At 37.6% G+C, this 6212-nt stretch overlaps 1 protein-coding gene; it reads left to right on the top strand.

Moving 5' to 3' along the window:
• Window positions 1-6212, top strand: part of LOC127508111 (zinc finger protein 234-like) — a 404421-nt gene that overhangs the window by 291295 nt on the left and 106914 nt on the right.

Raw genomic sequence — 6212 nt, forward strand, 5'->3', positions numbered from 1 at the left:
GACATGATTCAGACACACACTGACTTAGGCCCATGCAAGGTTTGAGGACATTTAGGTTTCAAAAGCATATAAATGTTATTCCTGCCAAGAAGAAGAAGAAGAAGAAGAAGTAGTTTTATTTATATAGCGCCTTTCCATAGCTCAAGCTCACATAGTGCTATGCAATATATTTGCACATCCACATACACAATACAAACACATAAGGCCAGATTTAGCCACATTATCCAAAATACATATTGAAAAGATATGTTTTTAGCTGACTCTTGAAGGTAGGCAAAGATGATATATTACGAAGTGTAAGGGGTAGCGAATTCCATAATTTAGGAGCATTAACACTAAATGACCTACCACCTACAGTGGACAGCCAAAAACGAGGAATGGACAAAAGACCAAGCTCAGATGATCCGAGGGACCGGGCAGGAGAGTAGGAGTGGAGTAGGTCAGACAGATATGGAGGCGCAAGACCATTTAATGCCTTAAATGTTAGAAGTAATATCTTAAAGTGAATACGTGATGCCACAGGTAGCCAGAGAAGATCATGCAGTTTTGTTTTGTTTTGTTTATTAAGATCCCCATTAGCCACTGAAACAACAGTAGCTATTCTTCCTGGGGTCTCCTCAATATTCATTACATGTTTTACTTAGAGGAGTAATGTGAGCAGGATGCCTGGTGGAGGTGAGAACTCTTGCTGTTAAGTTTTGAACATACCGTAACCTTGCTATGAGTTTTTTAGGCAGACCAAGAAATAGAGCATTGCAATAATCCAGACGTGATGTGATTAATGCATGAATTAAGATTTCAGCATTAGCTAGAGTGAGAGAATATCGGAGACGTGCAATATTACGAAGGTGGAAAAAAGAGTTTTTAACGACAGAAGAAATATGAGAGGCAAAAGATAGAGAAGAGTCAAATACAACACCAAGATTACGGACAGATGAAGATGGCTTAACATGAACCCTGTCAATTTCAAAGGATAGGTCCATCCTTTTGACTGAGGTAGCAGAGCCAATCATCAATATTTCAGTTTTGTTATTATTTAGTTTAAGATAATTCAAGGACATCCAATGCTTGATATCCCTGATGCATGCAGTAAGTGAGTTAGGCAGGGATGGCCTATCAGAGCTGGTGGTAAGGTAGATTTGAATGTCATCAGCGTAGCAATGAAATTGAAGTCCATGCATGCGTATGATGTCACCAAGTGGCGAAATATAAATGATGAACAGAAGTGGACCCAGAACTGAACCTTGAGGAACACCCTGTGAGACCGGAGCAGTGGCAGATTTATACCCTTGTATGGTGATATAATATTTTCTGTCGCTGATGTAGGAAATGAGCCAGAAAAGAGCTGAACCAGTGATACCGATATCAGAAAGGCGAGAGATGAGTATTTCATGGCAGACTGTGTCAAATGCAGAGCTTAGATCGAGAAGAATCAGGATGTTTATTAACCCAGAATCCATGGACAGAAGAATGTCATTAACCACACGAAGAAGAGCAGTTTCAGTGCTATGTGATGAGCGAAATCCTGATGGAAAAGGTTCAAAAAGGCCATTTGCGTTTAAGTAAGATCTCAATTGTGAAGCCGCAACGTTTTCAAGAATTTTACTTAAGAATGGTAAATTTGAGATTGGCCTGTAATTATTCATGTTTGGATGGACTGCAGCCATTTTTAATCCTGCTGGAACAATGGCAGATGCTAAACTACAGTTTATCATGTGTTATGAAAGGCTCAATCTCAGGAACACACATCTTAAGCAAAACAGTAGGTGTAGAATCAAGCTGCAAGGATGTGGAATTAGACTTCACAATTAGATCACTTATGGCAGCAGAAGTAGTGAGAGTAAAAGCAGAGAGAGAGTTTGTTGAGTGAGCTGAGTCAGCTGACATCAAGTGAACATTTGAGTCAGTTGTATAGGGGGTGTCTTTGGAAATGGATTCAGTGATTGAATTTGTCTGAAAAGTAATGAGAAAAATTATTCACAAGCACCTCAGAGCCAGAAATAACATGTTGTGGAGGGTTAGTCAGTTTGTTGACCATAGCAAACAGAGATTTGGGCCTGCACATAGAATTCTTAATAGTAGAAGAGAAATATAAGGATCTTGCAGCATAGAGGCTGTACGGTAGTTGAGCAAATGTTCTTTCAAAGCCAAAGAGTGTACAATGAGTCCAGTTTTCCTGTGCAGTCTTTCCAAGCGATGTCCCATAGCTTTCATTGCTCAAAGTTCCGGAGTGAACCAGGGTGAAACATGTGCAGATGGAACCAGTCTAGTTTTAACAGGAGCATGTTTCTCAAGTATTTGGGAAATGGAATTATTATAGATGCTACATATTTCTGATGGACAGTTGGATAGTAAACAATATGACAAGGTGGAAGTCCTTATTGAATCAGAAAAAAGCAGATGGATCCACAGAACAGATTTTACGATAAGTGAGCATTTTTTTCACAGGCGATATAGATGTAGGAAAACTAAAACTGAAGTTTAGGAGTTTGTGATCTGAAAAAGCAAAATCAGTTCCACTAACAAGAATATTATATAAGTTCCAATATATGACCCCTGGAGTGAGTAGCAAAAGTTACATGTTGAGTTAGACCGAAACAATCCAGAACAGACATCAATTCGTTGCATTGTACAGTGTGTTCATGTATATTAAAGTCACCAAGAAAAATTACAGATGAATAACTAGCACAGACAAGAGTAAGTAACTCACTAATCTCAGAGAAAAAGTCTGAATGCAATTTTGAAGGGTCGATAGATTAAGATTACAGCCATAGATGTTTTGCCAGTCTTTTTCAATGCAAGATATTCAAAAGATACAATGTCATGGAACTCAATCTTAGATATTTTGATACTCTCACAACAAACTACAGCCAACCCTCCACCTCTACGATGGAGACGAGGTTGAGAGAAATAGATGTACCCAGGTGGAGTTAAGAGGTTTAAGTTGAAAAAGTCATTGGGCACCTGCCAGGTTTCCGTCAAAAGTAGCATGTCCAGGTTTGTGTCAATGATAATGTCATTTAGCACTAATGCTTTATCAGTTAAAGAGCGAGTGTTCAGTAGCGCACATCGCATATCTAAAGATGCAATATTGCCGTGTCCAAGGACGGGATCGAAGCGTAATGGTCTCAGATTTCCAAAGTTGATTATACGATTTTCCTGTTGTATTTTACTAGAAGCACAGGTGTTGGTACAGAAAACCGGAATACTATTTGAAGACGAGCAGTGATAAGTCCAAAGTTTCTTCCGTGAACGGTGTATGTAGCGCGGTCGGCGTAAAATTCCAAGTTGTTCACACCATTTATAAGTGTCCGGAGCCAAGCGGGGAGATCCTTTTAAAGTTCTAAGTTGAGCAGAAGAAAATTGCAGAGCCATCTCGGGAGAAGTCACTTTATTAACGTCAGCCAAAAACAGAACAAAAAGACCAAAGAACAAAACCTGGAAATGATTATGCATCGACATGACCAAAATCCAATGGGACCCACACAACAACTACGTTAAACCGAAATGTTAGTTATGATTAATTAAAAAATTCCATCACAGTTGTTAGGCACAACGTGATCCCAAGCAACCCCTTGACCAGCTGTGACTTATTCACGATACAGCACTAGCCTCAAGTACCTTATTGCTTTTATAAAATGGTTACCACACAATACAAATATTAAAGCAAAAAATGTATCAATGCAACTTTAATGAAGTAAAATCACTAAAAGCCTTCCTTCTGCTGGAATAGTCCCTGACCGTGAACAGTAACAGAATGTTTCTATGCATCATCTCAATAAAAACAGACTAGGAACTCTTCTCATACACTGTATCATTATTTTTATGTAATATAATTTCCTGTACATCTACTGAGATGTAGCAGTGACTAACAGTGATTTTGCCAAGTTAGACATGTTCCTGGATCAACATATTTTGTTGATCCTGGAACATTTCTGTGTGAAAATATTCCTACCCCTAAACTTAACCCAACTCATAAATTATCCCTAAAATCAGAGGGAAATTATAAGTGAAAAACACTGATGTAGAACCACCTAACCCTGGTTGTAAGCCTAAACTTGACATAAACTGTAAACATGTCCCTCAAATCTGATTGGTTGATTGGAATGTTGATCCAGGAACGTGCTGTACTTGGTGAAATCACGTTCACTGTGACTAAACAACATATAATAACAGCATTCATTGGACGACAGGCTTGCTCTCATTGGCTATGAGGTGTTAAAATACCCTTGCACCGCTAGGCTGTAACAACAGCACTCTATACTTGAGATTCAGCTTGAAGATTTCAAAGAAACTTCCATTTTTAGCAGATAAATGTGGGAACATTTATATCAAAGTTTGATATAACAACCATCCCTGTTCTCCTCTGAAAAGTTATTGTAGTGCACTAAGAGTCTAGATAAATACCCATGATGCACTGATGTCTACTTTTACATGCTAGAGCATACAATCTTCAGTAACACTTTAGATCATGCTTATAGTGGATTATAGCATTAATAAGTATTTTATTTTATAAACATATTTATAAAGACTCATTAAAACCTATACTGCATTAAAAGAACAGTTATAGATCCATGTCGTACAGTGTGATTTGTAATGATCTTATAGGATTGCTGAAATCGCACACTACACTGTAAACCCTAACACTCAAAAGAATGAATTGGTTTGAGTAGGACACAATTAAATTCAACAAATTAGTTCAGTCAAATTAACTTTTATGAGTATTTAGCACTTTCTTTTTCTTTCAATTGCACAGAACTGATATATTTTAAGTAAACTGAACTGTTTCATTGTTTTGAGTTTTATGAACTTTCTTTTAATTTAGACGAACTTATGTTTAACTGAAACTGGACTGGGATTTCTTTTTCCCAGCATGCTTTGCCCATGGCAACTGATTGCCTCAATTTTTGAGTTTATAGACATATGGACATGGTTTGGGTGTGTTTTATGTAAATTACTTACCTCGGGCACACGGTTGCTCATTTAGAATACTCTGAATGTGCATATAAATACAAATAATGTACACAATTTTTAAAGGATGAGACCCAATAAATCCTCATGGTATCAATAGCAGGCTTAAGGCTGTGGCTAGAAGTCATTTGTAGTTCTTGTGTTTCTATTTGTCTCTTCTCTTTTTTTCTGTTCCTGTTGTTTTCTCTTTCCTTCAGTGATTCTGCTTGTTAACAGCAGGTGTTCATCACTAATGCTTAATTATCACATAATGATTTAATTTAGGGCCAGTTATCACTCATGTGTGACTCATGTCTGTAATCCAGATCTGAGCCATTCAAGGGCCGTCATTTATTGCTGTATGTGAGCCGAGAGAAACTGATGTGGACTGGAGCTGGACCAGTATTTTCAGAGCTGTGATCTCACTGTTGAGGTTACTGTTGTTACACTCATGCTTTATGAAACTGTCTGTCTGAACACTGGAAGCTACAAGCAGAGGAGAAACTGATGTTAAACAGAAGGGAAGACTGACAGAAACAGAAAATGGCTGATAAGTGTGATCTGTGTCTGCTGGGACTGATCATTCTCTCTTCACTTCTCACAGGTAAAGAAATCGGTATTTTCTCTAAAGACATTTAGTGGAATTAGTCACATTTGACACATTTAGAGTTCATTTGAACATGATCAGTTAATTCTTCACACATTCTGCACACATTTATTCTGCACACATTCATGTCATCTCAGAGTTGAGGAAATAAGACTGTATGATTGAAATCTTCTGCTTTTTATGCTTTGTTTTATGTTTTCATTTATTAATATACAGTATAACATAATACTCTACTTGTGTTTTAGGTATGATTGGAGCAGAAGTGACTGATGTGTTCATCAGTTCTGGTGAAAATGTCCGTCTGCGCTGTAATAATGCTCTTTCTGACTGCAAATCAACTACTATAACAGATTCAGACATTCAGGGACAGATGAACTGATTAAATTAGGGATAAAGAGGAAAAACACAGAGAGACATGAGAGACTGAGTCTGGGGTCTGACTGCTCTCTGAACATCAAGAACATCACAGAAGAAGATTATGGATTATACACCTGCAGACAATATGTGAATGACAAACAACAAGGAACTGATGCACTTGTTTCTCTGCATGTTCTTCATGGTAATTTTACGATTATGTGATCAATAGATTTTCCCTTTAAACTCTGTTGATTATTGTGTCTTAATTTCAGTCTCTTCATTATCATCATCATCATCA

The sequence above is a fragment of the Ctenopharyngodon idella genome, chromosome 3 (genome assembly GCF_019924925.1).
Source record: "Ctenopharyngodon idella isolate HZGC_01 chromosome 3, HZGC01, whole genome shotgun sequence".
NCBI lineage: Eukaryota > Metazoa > Chordata > Actinopteri > Cypriniformes > Xenocyprididae > Ctenopharyngodon > Ctenopharyngodon idella.